This window comes from Ptychodera flava, chromosome 11 (genome assembly GCF_041260155.1).
Source record: "Ptychodera flava strain L36383 chromosome 11, AS_Pfla_20210202, whole genome shotgun sequence".
Classification (NCBI taxonomy): domain Eukaryota; kingdom Metazoa; phylum Hemichordata; class Enteropneusta; family Ptychoderidae; genus Ptychodera; species Ptychodera flava.
Window position 1 is genome coordinate 27,238,882 of NC_091938.1, and position 19,444 is coordinate 27,258,325.

At 36.4% G+C, this 19,444-nt stretch overlaps 1 long non-coding RNA gene across 1 annotated transcript; it reads right to left on the reverse strand.

Annotated features, from left to right (window-relative positions):
- Window positions 1-1,093: 1,093 nt before the first annotated feature.
- LOC139143983 (uncharacterized) lies at window positions 1,094-3,266 on the reverse strand. Its single transcript, XR_011554704.1, has 3 exons — window positions 3,094-3,266; window positions 2,820-2,837; window positions 1,094-1,755 (listed from the first exon to the last, which is right to left on the reverse strand). It is a non-coding gene; the product is annotated as an uncharacterized lncRNA (long non-coding RNA).
- Between the last annotated feature and the right edge of the window lie 16,178 nt (window positions 3,267-19,444).

Genomic DNA, 19,444 nt, shown 5'->3' on the forward strand with positions numbered 1-19,444 from the left:
TTAATAAGCCATCTTCATTAGACTAAAACCAATTTGCTTTAGCATATACACACTCTTAAATAACATGAATTTCTGTGTATAGCTAATAAGAGATTGATAACATTTTGTCAACATGTTTGTCCAAGTGGACTTCAGCTGGAGCGTTTCTGTAACTGAATCACAAGTTCCAAACAAAACGTACTTATCCAATATGACGCAATTTATTTTCACCAAAGTCGTAAGACCTATGGTGTATTCAAACGCTTCTCGCTGTCGACCGATTCATAGGGATTGACCACGATAGGAACCTCTGGTTCCGGCTCTTCAAGCGTGTAATAATGCACACCGTTTCGACTTACTGCATCGCCACCGCCATCTTGATCCACGTTCCTAGTGGGTTCATAGAGAACATTTTCCGTGAACTTCGAGTCGGGTTCCCCCTTCGTCACATTTCCGTGCTCGTAGATCAAGTTATCAACGAAACCAGTGCCCTGACCTGCAGTATTCGTGGTATTTTTCGTGTCAGCACCAGATGAAGAATACAGTATGTTATCGGTAAATATGGCGTCAGGTTTTGTGAGCGCGACATCGCCACTCTGATAAATAACATTGTCAACATGACCTTCGGTAGCATTAGTCGGCGCGTGATGACTGTTGTCACCTCGGGGAGCAATGCAATCGTATTCTGGGTCAGATGTAGCTTTAGTTATTCCCCTTTTAGAAATGACTGCAGTGTATTCGTTCCCTGTTCCATGTACGGCCGTGTCGTCGGTGCGCGTTGCGGTCAACGGATTTTTCTCATCAAGGTCCTCATAGCTGTTTATATTTTTTGCAGCATTGTTCGGAGCGCCTGAACCCTCGTAGATTTCGTTCTCCTTGAATCCAATGTCACGGCAAACTGCGCATGCTGTTGGACTGTGTATCACTGATAGTAGTGGTAGCAGCGGGAACTTTCGCTAGATTGTTGGTTGCATCAGCATCTTGTATCAGCGATCGGTTCGATGCCGTTATCTTATTATCACAGCCTTCGTATATATCGTTTACAACAAATCTCGAGTCGTTTTGAAGATTGTTCGCGTTTCCGCCACTATTGTCGGTGTTCAAATTAGACACACTCGCAGCACCTCCAACTTGCTGAGAATCATCGGTATTAAGGTGAATGTTGTCGTTAAATTGTCCTGGGGAGCATACAAATTGCCATTTTCCTTATCATTCATGTTAATCGCTCCGTAGTCTACTGCACCACTTGCCAATGCTGCTTCAAATCCATTACTTTGAATAGTATCTAGATCATGGTGGTAATCCTGGTCTTGCTTGACCTTTTGCTTGGATTTACACACCTGAGCAGAGGAAAGATCATGGCTGAAGTGATGTAATCAAAGTGATAGCATGAACATGCTATTTATCAATTCATAATGATTTTAATAATGTAGAAAATTCATGCATAAATACATTTTGAGTTTATTTTATATCTGAGACAAAGTTGCGGGTTGCAGTAAACAAGGATTAAATTATCAGGCGCTCGCGTAACATTTGAGGCTATAATGATGATGTCAATGATGATGTTAGTGGTACCCGTGACAGTTATGATGACAATGGTGATGATGGCTATACAAATGGTGGGATAGTCATGGCGTTGATACAGGCTGTAGATAGATGAAGTGCATACAGCGAAGGTTTTTACATAAAAGTCAAATCAATACATTTACCTATGACAAAGCACTGCAAGTACGATCAGCACGATTACTAAAATCAGAAGTATGATGGCCAAAATCGCTGTAAAAAGAGACAAATATTGATGGTTTATATTTCGTCACTTCCATGTGTAATTTCTTGTGACATACCATCGTTTATTAAAGAGCAGTAAAAGACACGTCTAAATTAAAATATTAATCCTTCGCTGGGGATTTCGAAAATCGAACTTACCTCCAACATTGCTTACGGTTCCGGAATCGAAATAAAAAGTTTTGTGGCTCCAATTTGGTTAACTTATAAACTTTATGAAGCAAAGAACCATACAGACCAACGTATATATTTATTATGAATAACGGCATTCAATGAATTTCTGTACTAATTAGGGATGCAGGCTCTCCTAAAATTCACACTAATGATGAATCTGCCTCTTTATGAGCAAATAATGGCCAAAATAAATACAATTAACACACTCTGAAATAAATCCCTTAAAAATCGGCGATACTTGACTTTGCATGCGGTCGTTCAAGGACGGTTGTTTTGATGTTACAGATACCTAGATTGCGCGTTGGGTGGACCAAACCCTCCTTTCCAAATAAAAGGAACGTTGGAGGAAACGAGTTTTTAAACATCTGTTATACTGAGCAAATATAGTTTTCCACCTGTTGCAATTTGAAGTTATTGGCTGCTCCAATTACATGCACTGGTTGCTTTATCGTGTGATTAACTTGCTCTTATAAAATGCTCTTCTGCCGACAATCATAATTGTACCGATTGCAACTATACCGCCTGTCTGAATGGAAAGACTGAACATCCCTATACGGCAAAATGTAATTTAAAAAAAAAAACAATGAATGGCACCACTATGATAAAAGCTCCTGACTAGGTTTACATATGTACCAGGCACTATTTTTAACACACGCTCGGGTACGATCTACATAGTTCATTAACTCGCCATTTTTTTCGCATCTAAAATGATTGAAAGAAAAAACTGGCACCTTGACGCAGAGTGACGGTACGTTGTTTTTAAGGTTAAAGGTGTAATACCCTGAAGACCTCAAGGCTTCATCTATGGCAACTCATATTCTACTTATATGAATTCCAGAACTTTTTCAATACATTACATACTGGTAGTGGAGGAAACTTACCGAAGAAATCGTCTGCTCCTGTAATACAACAATATAAGGTGCAGAATGGAAAGTAAATAATTCAATGGAAACAATAACTTTTACAAGCAATTTATCTCAATGTACTTTTGTTGAAGCAACTATGACAATACAGCTTTTAATCATATCTTTTAAAAGTTTGATACACTTCTTTCGGCAGAATGCCTTTATTGAAGGTATATATGACTGTTCACCGTGTTTTTCTGTCTTATTTTAGGGCCTTGCTTGAATTGTTTTGTCAAGGAATTCATCTTACCGATAGGTATACATGCTGGAAGTTCACTCCACTCTCCGTTTCCTGACATACGATATATGTCACGTTACTCTCAAAGTGATAACCCTCATTACATTCGTAGTCTACAACGTCGTTGTAAAGATATGAATCACCATGCTTTTCACTGTTCTCTACGTCATCGGTTCATCACAGTCGATAACTTGCAAACAGGAAGACAGGATATCAAATTTAATAATAATGTACTCAGAAGATCGACGAGAACACATTTCAAAAAGTAATGGAGCTATACATATAAGTGTTCGTATTAACACTTTTGCAAATATGATAACATTGGTAAAAGATCCTTAAATGTCACTCGGGACGTTTAAAAGCATTTCATTTACTTTTTATTAAATTATTCTGACCATCATATGCAATTTTAGTGCATTTTAAATAAAGAACTTGAAAACTACTGAAACATACGCAGGCAAACGGGTATATCATCGTTCCAGGTTCCGTCAGACTGGCATGTTATCGTTTCTGAACCGTTGAGATGATAGCCCTCATTACAATTATATGTAATGTTGCTACCATAGGTGTAGGTGTCGCCAGTTTCGTCACCATTTTCTAGTGGTCCAGGATTCCCACATGATACAACTATAAAATAAACGCGTATGTCAATTAATTTAGAAAGGAAACTGACAAATTGGGTTGCAATTGAAAACCTAAATAACTTCATTAAAAATTTTGAACACCAAATTTAGTCATAGTAACATTTGCCTATTGTGGCTTACATTATTCACAGCTTGAGAGGATTGAATGAACATCGTGCGACGTCAATTGATAACATATTCTGCATATGGCATAGCATTGTTTCACGTATAAACCTACTCGGTTAAATAATTTGAGGGACCACTTCCCTCACTGCAAATAGCATCAGTTGTAAAGTACAGCAACATTTGATGTGATGATGTAAAATATTATTAAATATTTTAGAATGTATACTTCTTGATGATTTGGTATTTGACGCTAAAAACCTGCCAATTTCTAATGCAAAATTTCAATTAAATCAGGATTCCAATTCCTATGGTAATGCTTACTGAAGGAGGCATATTATAGCTATAGATTGATGGCAATTAAAGAGGCACTCCCACTTTGTAACATTTTTAAAACACATTTTTTAATGCCAACGGTCGATATTTGACTTGGCGACTGCGCGCGGATCGCGAGATATCGATAAAAACATGTAATTTCCCGAGCGTATTTTTCACATCCCGAAGTTTTACGATCGTTCTAATTTTGACTCGAAATCCCCCGAAGGTTTGTTGTTGTGCTGATTGACGATATTCTAGGGAGTCTACAATAAGTTCGAACGACGCAACAAATTATTAATTTACTTCCCACTGCAAAGACTTTATGTACAGCATTATGCCTTTACCTCAGGTAAGTTTTTAAAAACTTCTCGTTAGTTTTTGTCGTTTTCATTATTCTAAATCGGTTGTATTATATTTTTAACCAATACCACATAAACATCAGTTTTTACATGTCAAATATTAGCCGCCTCCGATGACTACATTTTGTCGTCTGCCACACAGCACGCCGCGCGCGTGGTATGCGCGCGTGGCATGCGTCTATGCATATCACGCGGCGGCCGCTATGTATCAACTGCACGTTACTGTGCTAGTCACCTTTGCCAACTTCATCCATCAAAAATTGTTTTTCGTTTATACGCCTAGTCAGTAAGACTCAGCTTTCTCCCACAGGCCATGACCAATCACCGACGCCAGTGGTACTGCGGCGTACAGCAGTGTCAGCGTAGACTCGTACTCCATAGCTTAGTTGACAATAGCCCCAGTGCCGAACGTTCGATGTTCGGAAGCTGAATTTAGGTGGGCCACCGGAATTCAAACTTTTACTTTTTTGAAGACATGTTTTTATCGATATCTCGCGATCCGCGCGCAGTTGCCTCGTCAAATATCGACCGTTGGCATTAAAAAAATATGCTTTAAAAATGTTGCCAAGTGTGAGTGCCACTTTAAGCAAAGCGAATCTAAACTACATTATTCTCGCAGTAAAGGACCCTACTTTTTGTTGCAAATGAGATTCAAATTACGTAGGCCCTATACACACAAGCTACTCTATGGATAGTCGTCGTCTGAATACGCAAAGAGGCGTTCAGATAAGAAGCACCTTTGAAAAAGGAAAATAGGCCTACATGTGCAGTAATTGATAAAGATAAACGTGCCTTGCTAGCTCTGACCAGGCGGAGATTTATTTTGTACAGGTCAAAGTGCATTGATAAATAATAGGGCATCCACATAGTCTAAAGATAATCGCTTTATGTAAGAAATACGGGAAAATTGAAAGGTATATAAGAACCTCATCTGTTTATTTCAAATCGCACAAAGACTTCTGATAAATGTACGGAAGCGTATTCGTGCCATTTTTTGTAAGAAAAAAAATTAAAAATCTCGTAATTACGAGTTTTTGATTCTCGTAATTACGAGTTTTTGATTCTCGTAATTACGAGTTTTTGATTCTCGTAATTACGAGTTTTCAATTCTCGTAATTACGAGAATTAAAATCTCGTAATTACGAGTTTTTGTTCTCGTAATTACGAGTTTTTGATTCTCGACACTATAAGCCCTGATTCTCTTAGTTATCAGACAATCCTTAATTACTCAGTCCTTATACAGATTTGAGCTCTTATTTCTCATACATATTGTTGGTTATTGTTCAATGAGAATATGGTGTTTTCAATATGGTATTATCTTGATTTATAAGTGTAGTAAGCAATTATATACACTCGTAGATGAATAAATAATGAATGAACTTTGGACTGTTACATAGCTACAATTGTAGATATTCAGTATGTTATCCATTAGATCAAAAGTCAAGCATAATAGCGTGTAGATTTTGTCTGGCTGGATAAACACTCTTTTTAGGGTGAAATATCGATAGTATGACATTATGCAAATATTTCACATCTGTCAACACCTTTATTAGAGTCTCACAACCTGATAAACACCCCCTCCCCGCCTAAGGAGATAATCCCCGAACTACGAATACCTGCCGATGTGATGTTATTTTTTTTACATCCAGCATAGATTGGCAGTTGTCATCATGTTGGGTTTGCACTAGAAACTATGACGAACAACTGACATCTTCTGATACCCCTTCATGTGTGAAAAAGACATTATCAAAAACAGCAGTGAATGAGGAAGTCGGACAGATTTCCAAACTTCCAGATTAGTATTATTTGCTAACAAAGATTAACACAATCAAAGTTTGTATGGGGACAGATAAAGTAAAGAATGTTTAGCAATCTGTGTCTTTGCATTGCTTCCTCCTAATGTAAAAGAATAGTACACAAACATTGATTATGATCAAGATGAATGACCGAATTGAAGTGCAACTCATTTCAAGAACCCAAGAAATGATTGAAAATGGCAAATAACAGCGAAAATATGTTTATTTTTATCACAGGTGTTATCAAGTAGAAGTGATAAGTAAATCTCAAAATAGACGATGAGTTGAAATAACGCAGTGATAGTTAAATTTTCATATGCTTCCATAAACATTGAAATTACAAAATCATCATTATGCAAACATTCTGGCAATTTGAAAACCTCATAATTTTGAGATTTTTAGAAATTTGCGATTACTTGACTGTAGTTTTTGACGATGTATTCATTTATTCGCAATGACAATGACGGACTATAGATTCTCATGACAAGTTAATTCTCGTAATTACGAGTTTTTAATTCTCGTAATTACGAGTTTTTGATTCTCGTAATTACGAGTTTTTGATTCTCATAATGACGAGTTTTTGATTCTCGCAATTACGAGTTTGTGATTCTCGTAATTACGAGTTTTCGATTCTCGTAATTAAGAGATTTTAAATCTCGTAATTACGAGTTTAATTCTCGTAATTACGAGTTTTAAAATCTCGTAATTACGAGTTTTTAAATCTCGTAATTATGAGTTTTTGATTCTCGTAATTACGAGTTTTTGATTCTCGTAATTACGAGTTTTTAATTCTCGTAATTACGAGTTTTTAAATCTCGTAATTACGAGTTTGTAATTCTCGTAATTACGAGTTTTTAAGTCTCGTAATTACGAGTTTGTAATTCTCGTAATTACGAGTTTTTAATCTAAAAATTACGAGAATTACAAACTCGTAATTACGAGAATTACAAACTCGTAATTACGAGAATTACAAACTCGTAATTACGAGATTTAAAAACTCGTAATTACGAGAATCAAAAACTCGTAATTACGAGATTTAAAAACTCGTAATTACGAGATTTAAAAACTCGTAATTACGAGAATCAAAAACTCATAATTAGGAGATTTAAAAACTCGTACTTACGAGATTTTAAAACTCGTAATTACGAGAATTAAAACTCGTAATTACGAGATTTAAAATCTCGTAATTACGAGAATCGAAAACTCGTAATTACGAGAATCACAAACTCGTAATTACGAGAATCAAAAACTCGTCATTACGAGAATCAAAAACTCGTAATTACGAGAATCAAAAACTCGTAATTACGAGAATTAAAAACTCGTAATTACGAGAATTAACTTGTCATGAGAATCTATAGTCCGTCATTGTCATTGCGAATAAATGAATACATCGTCAAAAACTACAGTCAAGTAATCGCAAATTTCTAAAAATCTCAAAATTATGAGGTTTTCAAATTGCCAGAATGTTTGCATAATGATGATTTTGTAATTTCAATGTTTATGGAAGCATATGAAAATTTAACTATCACTGCATTATTTCAACTCAACGTCTATTTTGAGATTTACTTATCACTTCTACTTGATAACACCTGTGATAAAAATAAACATATTTTCGCTGTTATTTGCCATTTTCAATCATTTCTTGGGTTCTTGAAATGAGTTGCACTTCAATTCGGTCATTCATCTTGATCATAATCAATGTTTGTGTACTATTCTTTTACATTAGGAGGAAGCAATGCAAAGACACAGATTGCTAAACATTCTTTACTTTATCTGTCCCCATATAAACTTTGATTGTGTTCATCTTTGTTAGCCAATAAAACTAATCTTGAAGTTTGGAAATCTGTCCGACTTCCTCATTCACTGCTGTTTTTGATATGTCTTTTTCATACATGAAGGGGTTTCAGAAGATGTCCGTTGTTCGTCATAATTTCATGTGCAAACCCAACATGATGACAACTGCCAATCTATGCTGGATGTTAAAAAATAACATCACATCGGCAGGTATTCGTAGTTGGGGGATTATCTCTTAAAGTGTGGAGGGGGTGTTTATCAGGTTGTCAGACTCTAATAAAGGTGTTGATAGATGTGAAATATTTGCATAATGTCATACTATCGATATTTCACCCTAAAAAGAGTGTTTATCCAGCCAGACAAAATCTACACGCTATTATGCTTGACTTTTGATCTAATGGATAACATACTGAATATCTACAATTGTAGCTATGTAACAGTCCAAAGTTCATTCATTTATTTATTCATCTACGAGTGTATTATAATTGCTTACTACACCTTATAAATCAAGATAATACCATATTGAAAACACCATATTCTCATTGAACAATAACCAACAATATGTATGAGAAATAAGCTCAAATCTGTATAAGGACTGAGTAATTAAGGATTGTCTGATAACTAAGAGAATCAGGGCTTATAGTGTCGAGAATCAAAAACTCGTAATTACGAGAACAAAAACTCGTAATTACGAGATTTTAATTCTCGTAATTACGAGAATTGAAAACTCGTAATTACGAGAATCAAAAACTCGTAATTACGAGAATCAAAAACTCGTAATTACGAGATTTTTATTTTTTTTTCTTACAAAAAATGGCACGAATACGCTTCCGTACAAATTAGACTCAGATTCGTCCATGACAAAATATCATAAGCCCGAAGGTTTGCCATGTTCTATTATTTGCTACCGATTAAGTACGCCATTGTACTTACTTATGCAATGAGGCAAATCATCACTCCAAGTTCCATTTGATAGGCACGTAAGCGTGCTTGTCCCGTTCAGTGTATACCCTTCCTGACATCGGTATGTCACGTTGTTACCATAGGTGAAGTCATCGCCCTCTGACTCGCCGTTTTCCACTTCACCTGGATCACCGCATACCACAGCTGGTTGAGGAATGGGGTTAGTATTTTACCAAAACAGATACAGATGAACGTATAGTAGATGTTACACAAACGACAATCATTTTAATTCCCTTAAAGCCGCACTTTTCAATCCCTGGTTCTCGCATTAGTGGAGTTCTCCTCCCAGTCAAACACTTGGCCAGTACAATGTTTGATTTCTATAACATTAATTACACAAACTGATCTCAACCTTTTGTCACATTTTGCTAATCCTGCAGACAGAGTTTATGCAAGCTTTTGATTGACGGTCGGTTCAACTTGCCAACGGTCATTGATTCCTCACCAAAACGCTCGAATTTCCTACAAAATTGTCTTCCAGTCGCGCTAGACTTTGAATATAACCACAGAGTTCGATCGGCAGCAACTTCGCGCTGACCGGGCAGTCTGTCTGCATTATTACGACCGGGGAAAACTAAAAAGTGGCATTTTCTGGAGCGTGAGACCGCGTGTTGCCTGTTTGGTGTCCACTTACACAGTGAAACGCCGCCATACTGGTGTCCTTTTTAAAGGGAGGCTCCGCCTTTAAGTATGATAGTCTATGTACTTACGTTGCAGGGCTGTGAAAGGTGTAAAAACTAAAACTTATGACGAAAAAGAATGAATCATCGCGTGTTTCGTGGTCCTTTCTAAACGGCCATCAAATTTCATCATGCGACACAATATCTGCCAGGGGGAGTTTAATGGCACAGGAAGAGTTATTAAATAAATACTTAGAATTTGTACCATGTCGACAAATTAAGTTCCGTATTAACACTCTCCCACATTGAACATTCATTTCTGATGGCACTTGCCGCTCTCAGAGACTTCACTTATACTTTCATTGAGAAATAAATATCGAGTGATTTTATCGGACATTTATCTTACGGATGCATGTCGGAAAGTCATCACTCCAGCGACCATCAGTCTTGCATGTCACATTTGTGTAGTTTGTAGACATTTCGTATCCTACATGACAAGTTATCATCAATTCATCACCAGGCCAGTAGATGTCATCTTCCGGATAAAGCTCGCCGTTAATTTCATCATCAGAATGAAACAGACCAATACTGCTACAAACGGAACAACAGTTATTTCTGACAAACATATTGTCATTTTCAAAAAGTGATCTAACAGATTATGACTTTTAGCACAACGATTTCACCATGAGTATTTTGAAAGGTCAAGCCAGCTTTCGTTTTATGTTCTGTAAGTGCAAAGCAAGGCATCAGAAATTAATGCAGAAATTCTGAAAAAGCGTGAACACATGTCTTTTATGTTCACTTGCGCGATATGAGATCCGTTCAAGCGAAACTTTTTTTTGTTTATATCTACTTAACATTTTAACTAGCCACAATCAAATCACACATTTCGCATGCGAACTATACGCCTATACTTTTAGTACTTTCAATAAATATCAAACGCATGTTCTACTATATAAAAGAGGAGAATATGTTATCTGTAGCAGCAACATTCACTCCATGTCAAGATAGCAAAATGGAATCCAGATTATGCATGGCGTAATATGAATATGTAGTTACAAATGGATATAGTTACCTCCGAACTCCAAAGAGTAAGTTCCTATTCTGGTTCTATCTTCACTACCGGAGTATAGAATAACAAATGTGATGTTAGTGTGCGTTTCTAAAACTTCAAGGGTTTCTCCTGATTTGTATCCGGCAAGGAGATGGCCATCTTGATCATAGACAGACACGTTGTCTCCATTTCTCAACGTTAACTCTTTAAATTCAATTTTCATGATAGTGCCTGATGGTGTTGATATCTTAGTTGTGTATTGGACGTCCATTGGATAGGGTAATGGATATAGAGGTGAGTATACAGTACCGTTGTATCCTGTGACTGCTTCTGAAGTTGATTGCAATAAACCTGTTAAGAACAACCAAAGTAAAGTTTTCGGAATAGACACGGAACAATTTAAGCAATAAAAATATCGTGCCACATGTGTACCTAGTAAACAATTAGATACAGACTTAATAACATTACCGCCATACATCACAAAAAAGACATTGTAGCCTATCCATTATTTAAAAACGATATTTCTAAGTTTGATAGTTTCAAATGGAGATACTTATCGAATAATATCATCTTCACGATGGAAGATAAATCAGGTCGTTCTGCACTCCAGGTTTTACATCCTGAAACTAATCAATAAGATTATGTGAAAGGACAAGGGTTTCATAATTCCGACTACTATACCTTCAAACTGAAGTTCGAATCTTCCAAAACCTTTCCCCGCTACATCCTTGACGGTATAAAGTTGCACCATCAATTTGTTTCCTGTTGCATTAAACTGTTCATCTGACCCTGGTCACCTAGATACTCGATGAAGGGTTATTCTCGTCACCATCAAATATGCTGACTTTGTCAAATGTGTAAAGTGAAAAATCGACGAAAGTTCCGAGTACAAAAGTTCCACTGGGGCAAGAAATGTTCCAAATATAGGTAGCATCTATATTTGGATAAATCCCTTGTTCTCTCCTTTTGCATTGTCCGGTGAAAGAATGAAACCTTTCTGACCAAAGATTTCACCTCCATTTCCACCGAGGACTGAAACGAAATATCAGAGCAAAGTTAAAACTTCAGTGGCTGTCTAGAATCAACCAATAAGGAGGTTACGACATAATGACCGGAACAGTATCGCACACTTTTACTATGCGACTTTAATAAAGTTATTTATTTTCTCACCCTTGCCAGTCAGTTGTGTGGATTGAAAGAAAAGAAACACACTTTGATTTCTCCAACGGCTCGAATAATTGGCTGTAAATGAGGGACTGAGCAGAGTTCCGGAAACATTTCGAAGTTCTTCTTATCGCAAACTTCTGTATAATCAGAAACAGTTTATCCGCATTCATTATTGATGAAATTTGGTTCGGGGAAAACATGTAAACGTTATGAGCTATTGTGCATACACGAAACAGCTCGTATTCAGTTGAAGTTGTTTTCAGTTAGGACATTGCTGCTAGTTGTCACTGCACAAAGTAATCAGGCTAAGTAATTTGATAAAAGTTTGATAAAGCTAAATTACATTTGCAAGATAGTAGTCAACCTCCCATTTTTGATATAATGCAAGTACCCAGTTTTTGTTGAAAAGCGTCTGTATCCCGAAAAAATTAGAAAGACCCCGATGACCCGAACTTGTGGAGTTATTACAAATTTAGGAACCATTCTATACAGTAGATCTGCTGCAAAAGGAAATGCATGTCTTCCACCTGGAATGTCATTTAATTGAGTAAAACCGGTCGATAGACGATGCTTACGCTTGTCAGTGTTTGACCCAATTGAAAACATGAAGGGTTCACTCAGCTTAATATATTTCACTGTTTTTCACAATTATGTCAATAAAACAGCAACAAACAAAGAAACGAAGAGGCAAATTTGAGCAGAAAGTTCAAGGACTTGACATTATTTTGGCCCAAGTGCGGTGTCTTTTAACGTTCGTGTTCTACTCAACAAATCACGATGTAATTCCTAGAAAACAGCTCTTCAACAAAACATTTGTTTATGATAAGTATTTCATTTTTTATATATTATTCCGTAGTACGTATTTCACTTGTAAGTAAGACGAGAACGTCGAAATATGCAACGATGATGGTTTCTAATGAACCACACACATGTGGAAGCGTACATAGTAATCATGTTTAAATGTCGAGTTATTGTGAAGATCTATATAGCAGTTGTAAAAATAGTTGCCATAGCATATCAAAAGACATATTTTAGCGCGTATTTTTCTTGGTTGAATGCTGGCTCGGGAAACAAAAAAATTGATAAAGTGGCTTGAGCTAAGTCACGTATTTGCTCTTCTGTTTCTTTGATCGTCTTTGCCCGTTCTTGCTGATAAAGAATGAAAACGAAGTCATACATAGAAACTACCGTCTAACGTTTATTACATTGCAAGCAAAGAATAAAAGGACTCACGTGACGTCGATCATATCCGGCAATGAGTAACGTGCGGTGCACTATATGCCTGTTCCATCTGATGTTATCATTCAATAAGTTACAAGATATTGATATGTTATTTGAAAATAAATTTATATGAAAAACGGTTTTTCGACATTCAGTCTTATATTGACCTTCAGAAGCCTACCTTCGAGTCCTAGTTTAAAGTAAAAAGGTCCCGTTCCATTTTGTTTTGGATATTCAAACGCTGTCAGAGTAATCCACATTGAATTTGATTCAGTATTATTAATAGTATTATTAACTGTCCATGGATGATCATCGTTGGTGTATCGTCCAATATCAGCTTCTCCATTGCTTACGTCATTTCCTATTTCTATTGAATCTTCAGAATATCTCAATTTAAACGCGTCAAAACTAGACGAGAAGACTGTTCCTTGATAGGTATTTATTGTCCATGTACAGTTTCCACCTTTCAGGTATGAGTCTGGATAAAATGGTGAAGAGACGCACTCTCCCTTCGTTTTAATGTTACCACCACAGGCTGTATAGAAAGGGAGAATATTTTATCTATATATTGTCTCAGTACAACGAACACTTGTTATCGATATTGTAGGAAGTGTTTCTAACGACAACGCAATAAGAATGTGGAAAATGATATCGTAGTAAGATATTAAAAGGGCGTTTGATAATCTTTGTCTGTGACTATTTAAATGATTTGCTATATTTCACAGGGATTAACATTATGATCTTTCTATCGGCAAAAGTGTGGGACCACATTATACTGGTATATATTAATAACAATACAATTACATTAAGCTACAGAGCATCTCGGGTTTTTTTCTTACTCTGTCGACGGCACCGGATCGCAAGCCACAATATCTTTAGCAGACTTGGTATGGCTTAAAAATAATTAGTGTAGTAGACACATCGTGACTGTTTTTCTTTGATCGCGAAGTGGTTATCTTGGGCAGAATTTTGTTCCGTTACTAGTCACTGCATACTGTTAAACTCGAGGATATGCCTATCTCAGTTAACGAATAGAAATAGAATGAGACAAGCTGCTGAACTTGAAGTGCCAAAACTAAGAATCGTGTTTGCAAGATGAGTTGGATTTCACGAAAGCCCAATATCATAGAGTCCAAAAGTAAATATTTACAAATGATCAATGTTTCCAAGACGCTTTCCGGAACTTCACAAATTCTATTAGGGTTATGTATTCATTACGTATTGCTTCGATGTCAAGCAGACGGATGGTAGTGCAGATGCACCTGTGTACTTATACATCGGCCTTCGATTTCTCTATTTTCCCAGTTTTATTTAGTCCCTGTTTTTCGTATTGTCACCTAATTTTGACAACATTATCGATGTAGTGTTTTTCTATTATTTCAAATGATTAAAAATAAAATGGCTTAACTCTTTCCGACCTGCATCACGTACAAAGAAACGATTTCGTATTGTTATCGTTTGCCGCCAACTTCCACCCGCCGAATAACATGTGAAATCTGGCTTGATAGTTGTTAAAATATTATCGAGATATTGAAGAGGTTGGTAGACCGCGCATGGTTAGTAAGACGCAAAAATACCGTTGTCAGTGAACTAGTGACGCATTGTTTCGACAAAGTTGACTCATTTGGCAACGAGCCCTGATGCAGAGTTTACTTGTAAGCTTACTGATTAGAGCTGCTCAAGCTTTTGGTATTTCATCGTTTATGCAACAAATTTCCTGTTCTATACAATAAACAAAGTTTTACACAAAAAGGACTGAAAAATTCAGCTACAGGTACTGCCGTAACGAATAGCGACGTCGATACAAACCACTGCGACCACCAGTCTAACAACTATACGCAAATTAATATATGCCCTGGTATATGTATTCTTGGAACTTGGGAAAAAAGAGAAGTTATCATAATGATGCTCAGAGTTATCAACTCATCTCGGAGCAGGAAACTAGCAAATGACGTCCTCTTTTCACGGTAGTCGGTGCCAATATTAAATCGACAAGTTGCCATGAGATACATCATAAGATGTCGATCGCAAGACAGAAATATGGCCACTTTCAAAAAGAGAAAGCCCGACGAGACAACAGCTCGCAAGTTTCAATCGGGCTGAAGAAAAAAACAATTTTGTGACTCTCTCTGCAGTATATTACCCCCAGGCTGCATTGGCTAATTGTGTGTAGGTAGGGTCGGCTTGCTCGCGTACACAAACCACACCAGATGTCACATATTGTGAAAATGTCAGCTTTGGTACTTTAATCACATCAATAAACGCTACAAATATTCATCCTACAGCAACTAGATGGCAGGCTTGGTTAAAGGTTGTACCTGTATCATTTGCATATAACTGTGATCAGATGCCCCCATCATAGGTGAAGTTGATGAAATTCATGTACATGTACCTTTGTTCACATGCATGCTAAGGGAGTAGCATAATTAATAATCAAACACATAGTCAAAATGGGATAGACTTTTTACAACAGGTAATTATTCATGTTGACCGTGAACTCCAGTAACAAGGTTTATAAGCCAGACAATAGCGTACAACTTATAGGCTGGTATATGGTATATGGTACCAATAGATTATCCTTCAAGTTGAAATATCATTTAATACCATTCTCCGTAGGCTTGTTACAAGTCTGAGAATAAAATCATTAGAGTATGCAATTTATATTAAAGTTATCGCGACTAATTTGTGAATATGGTGTTTTAGAGCCATGGTGATGTAAGCGTTATCTTGGGATTCTGCTGATACATGTCTGTCGAATCGCGTTCGTTTCGCACTCACAAAGACAGCATACAATTGCATTGCGGTCATCAAGGTCATGCGTTTCACATAAACAACTACGCTAGTGCGTGACTCGCCGAAATGACTATGCTTTGCTCAACCTAAGAAACAGTGACTGTTATTGTGTATAGTTTTTTTTTTACTCGACCTGTCCTAAATTTACAGAACTCACGTCAAATATTAATATATCAGCTTGATTCTTGCATAGTAAATATCATAGAAAATAAAGTGCGAGTCGGATATGGTGACTTTTTGTGACACACAATGTCTCAGTAACGTTTGTATTTGGTGTGTACTATTATAATATTCAAAAACGTATAATTCGGCAGCACAGTAACAGATAATTTTTGTCTTAATTGCACCTGTTGACTGTAAATGAATATATAAGAAATACCACGTCATTATGTTTGGTAAACTGCACAAAAGCGAAGATATCTTGACAAACGAAGACAAAGACTTGATGCAAAAAACCTAAACTTGACATTTTGACGGAGTGAACGCAATGATTTGTATTCTGCTTTCATGTGAAATGCGCGCGTGAGTGGACGCGATGAGTAGGGTGAACGCGATAAGTGGAGTGATCGCTATACAGCGGAGTTTCACCCGGCAATCCGGCAGAAACTAACACTACTGCGCAGACTCAAACGTGACGCATTCAATCGCTGGGAAACCTGCCGTGAGCTGCCAAATCCGGATAGGTTTGTACGAAATAGGAGAGAAACAAGAGAAACTATTATAAATGATTTTATTTTTTTTAAATTCACCGACTTGAACCAAGTCTACGGTGCATTGTGCAAAATAGCGAATATTAAAATTCTCAGGCACGAGTTTTGCCGCAAACATAACTGTGTTAATCGTTTATACCATTTTATATTTGCTTGAGTGAAAAGTTAAAACAAAAAAAAATTCAGTTAATACATACACCATACAAGCACCTTTAAAAAAAAATACACAAACTTTCGTACTCTTCAAAGACTGAAATAATTGATAACGCAAAATTGTGAAGCAGTAAATGGACACCTTGGAATGGAAGGATATATAAAATTAACATTCATAGTTAAATAAAGTTACTTACATCAAATGGAAATAGAGGAAGAGAAACTTACCATCAAACTGGAGATCAAAAATATATATCCTCATCTGTGATAGTGGGGGAAACTAAACGAATCCACATGGCGTTTGTCGAGGCATATCCAATAGATATCGATGATTTCGATAAGAAACAATCCCAGTGAGTGTAATTCCCTATAAGTGGATCGTCAGCGTTTTTTCCGTCTCTGACCTCTATGTAACTCATTTCATAGCTACCACCTGTCTCAACGGTTAGAGTACAGGCCTCGATTTTGGCTGTCACTTTAGATTGCTCGGAGATGTATATGGTCCATATACATTGATTCGTGTCTAATCCTGGGGTTCCGTGAAATTTGATAGAACCTCTACCTTCGCTTATGACTTCACCGCCACAGTCCAACTCTCGAGAATAATTAATGCATTCTAACAAGGAATCAATAAAATAGGAATAAGCTTTCAGAACGGGTAAACACCTACATAAATCTATCATTTTAATTATGACAAGTCAATAAAATTATGCAATATATTTTGTTCCTTCATTTTCTCTTCACTCTTATTCCTGAAGTCAACCCGTTAACTATTAAGTTTCTGATCAGTATATTATATGGCATGACTTTCAAGGGGGACATTAATTTTCGGGTACGAGGGTTGGATGAAAAGTTGTGAGCTTAACTATGAAACAGCGATGCCAGATCAATGAAACTTAATTTGTATTTATTTCAACTCTTCAGATGACTAACCTAGAATAGGGACAATCAAAGGAGAGTACTATTCTAACATGTTGAGGCAGTTACGGGAGGCTATAAAAAAAAAACGACAAGGAAAGTTGAGAAAAAGTGTCTTGCTCCATAAGGACAATGCTCCGCCCCACAAGTCAGTCGTTGCCATAGCAACAGTTCAACACCAACCATACTCTCCTGACCTAGCACCCTCAGACTTTCATCTCTTGCGCAACATGAAGAAACAGTTAGCTGGAAAGCATTTTGACGATGATAACGTCATATCCATCAAAGTGTGTGGACTGCAAGGGGGATTATGTTAAAAAATAAATAGCACAGAACTCTATCAGTAGGACTTCATAGTTAGGCTCAAAACTTTTCATCCAACGCTCGTACCATCAATGACTGCTGGTCTTAACAATGTTTGTATATTGGGGTTTACTTTTTCTGTAACAGACATTATTTTTTAGTTAAAATATGACAAAGCATAGCGGTACATGTTTATCCAAAATTATATTACATCGAAATATATTCAAAACTATATTTCATACACAAAAAACAAGAGTACTTTTTTATATATTTATGCTAACTACAGAAAATCATGATACAAACATGAAACCAACAGCGTGACTATAAAAATACTGTACTGCTACAACCACATCAAGGAAATGTCAGTGCTGACTGATTTTCCAAATAAACCACTATTTTTGCAGTATACAACCATTAACATTTGTTCAAGAGCAGAGACTTTTATATAACCAAACAAACCAATGCTTTCGGCCAATGTCAAACTAGGAAACAACATTCAATCACATACTATAAATACAGAAGAAATACAGTCGGGACTGTGTTTTTTCAAGCACTTTTTTAGCAAAGACTTGAACCACATTAAAACTTAAAAAACGGATTTACATTAAAAGACGATTGACATCTACCGTAACAGGAAAAAAATTGTAAATAAATCCTAATATCATGCTCTGATTCCATGATCAGTAACATCAAACACAATGTTTCTACATTCTGATGTACATAAGCTGTTAAAATTGAGTAAAAGGTCCCTATTACTTTATCAAAATCAAGCAGAAGTATTAATGTGGGGTTGGCTTTGCACAATCGTGTGAGAGAGAATTGCAGTAACTGTCGTACAATACATGTACCTGTTCAGTTAAATTCATAAATGCGTCACTATAATATCACGGATGCCACTGGTGCAATGTGTCATGTAAATTTGACTATCTACTTATATGATATTATATATATATATATATATATATATATATATATATGTGTGTGTGTGTGTGTGTGTGTGGTGTGTGTGTGTGTGTGTGTGTGTGTGTGTGTGTGTGTGTGTGTGTGTGTGTGTGTGTGTGTGTCGACGTATACAGAGGTCCTCGTGGGAAATTACAGTGCTCGATGCAAAAGCAGAGCGTTATAAATAATAACACAAAATTACTTCAAATAAAAAGTAATGGTATCTGTTACTGAAGTTTCATGCATTGTGCAATCATGAGACAGATGTCTGATGATTGCAAGATGCATGAAACTTCAGTAACAGATACCATTTCTTTGTACTTGAAGTAATTTTTTTTATTATATATATATATATATATATATATATATATATATATATATATATATATATTTATTTATTTATAGAATAGATATAGATATAGATATATGTGTGTGTTGTATGTGTGTTTGCTCGCAGTTGAGCTAATATGGGCCCACGTATGACGCTAGCCACCCTACGTTCCTAA